The sequence below is a fragment of the Lates calcarifer genome, unplaced genomic scaffold (genome assembly GCF_001640805.2).
Source record: "Lates calcarifer isolate ASB-BC8 unplaced genomic scaffold, TLL_Latcal_v3 _unitig_877_quiver_1557, whole genome shotgun sequence".
NCBI classification, from domain to species: Eukaryota; Metazoa; Chordata; class Actinopteri; family Centropomidae; genus Lates; species Lates calcarifer.
In genome coordinates this window covers 1-1,898 of record NW_026118061.1, presented here as the reverse complement: position 1 = coordinate 1,898, position 1,898 = coordinate 1, and the positions used below count along the sequence as shown (strand labels likewise).

At 39.1% G+C, this 1,898-nt stretch overlaps 1 pseudogene; it reads left to right on the top strand.

Moving 5' to 3' along the window:
* The first annotated feature begins 637 nt into the window (after window positions 1–637).
* LOC108880238 (odorant receptor 131-2-like) lies at window positions 638–1,617 on the top strand (annotated as a pseudogene).
* The last annotated feature ends 281 nt before the right edge of the window (window positions 1,618–1,898 follow it).

Sequence of the window (1,898 nt, the reverse complement as noted above, 5' to 3'; positions counted from 1 at the left end):
GTGATTTTTCACTCATTCGTTCTGCGTCCAGTGGTAATGCAATTGCAGAACCCGTGTAGTATGACCTGCAATGACCCCATGACAGCCAGTGCCCCGACGGGCGTGGGGGTGTGAGGGGCCCATTCAACACTGCTTGCAGCTTTAATTCCAGTTTGGGCTTTTCCAACCATTACATGCCAATGGCAGGGTCCACAGAAAATCTCTGTTAAGAATTTTGTGCTACATTCACTTTCAACCATTTTACTGAGACAAGCACTGAGACGTTTAAAACAATATAACACTGGGCCTTTGGTAAAAACTCTCCCTGTTACTATGACTCCTTGAGGTCACTTCACAGTCTCTGCACCATGAACAACAGATGAGCCAATGAGGGCAGCAAGCAGTGAGTGATGGATGACGACAGTGTTGTTGATATTTTCAGATATTCTACCCTTTAAAATGATCATGCACAGCTCTATCTCAGAAGGCTGCATGCAGGCTCAGCAGAAGACATTAGTCTCTGAGACAACACAGAGAGAGAGAGATGAACAGCTGTATTTAAACCAGCATCTTATCACTTCAGAGAAGCTCAACGCTGGACTTAACTTTTATCATTTTGTAACAAAATCTAATTTTCTATTGACAGGTGTATTACAGAATGACACTTGTGTTTGCTGAGAAGATATATGGCAGACAACAGTTCACTGTTGGTGGTGAGTCTTTGCGACAAATCAACGACCGGGTCATTATTGTGCAGGTCCTGGTGATGATTTTTCTTTGCATTAACTCATTGCTCATCATGACCTTTTTTAAAAAGGAGTGTTTCTATACAACAACACGTTACATCTTATTTGCTCTTACATTACTGTCTGACAGCATGATATTATTACTGACTGATTTTCTGCTCATCATGAACTATTTTGGTTTCACAATGCAAGTTGGGCTGTGCATCGTTATCTGTTTCATGCTATATATATTCTATAAAGTCACCTCAGTTACTCTGACAGCAATGACCCTGGAGCGCTATGTGGCCATTTGTATGCCCCTGCGCCATGGAGAGCTGTGCTCCACACGTAACACTTTCCATTGCATCCTCATCATTCATGGCCTCAGCTCTGTGCCCTGCATTGTTATTCTCTCCACTTTATTTGCATCAGTCTCCCTTAGCTTCTACTCACAATTCATATTATGCTCTATGGAGATGTTCTTAGTTCACAAATGGCAGGATCATCTTATGTCAGCTATAAATCAGTTTTACTTCTTGATCATGATCATCACAATTGTTTTCTGCTATGTTAAAATAATGAAAGTGGCCAAAGTTGCATCAGGAGAGAATAAAAAGTCAACAAGTAAAGGGCTCAGAACAGTGCTCCTTCATGGTTTTCAGTTGGTGCTTTGTCTCATTCAGCTATGGTGCCCGTTAATAGAAAGTGCAATACTTCAGATTGATTTAATATTGTTTATTCAAGTCAGATACTTTAACCACATAATCTTTGGTCTTGCTCCAAGATGCCTGAGTCCTCTCATCTATGGTCTCAGGGATGAAAGTTTTTTCTTGAACTGAAAAGTTATACCTTCTTCAGTTTGTATAGAAAAAGAAATCTGAGGACAGCCCCACTCCAGTTTCTCTATAGTTAAGATTTAGAGGCATGTTTTAACTGTTGTATTTCTGATAATATTAAATTATCTGTTTCTAATTGTGAGAATGACTGTAATTACATTTCTAGGATGAATACGCTGTTAAAAAAAAAACTATTAACCTCACATACAGTATAAAGTCTAATGGTCAACTATAATAAACATAAACTGCAACTCAACTTGGACACATTTTATTGTTATTCTACATGACTGGAGGTAACAACTCTTTGTCTCCTAAATGCTGCTTAATCTGTGCAGCAAATGGCCAAATTACAAATTAA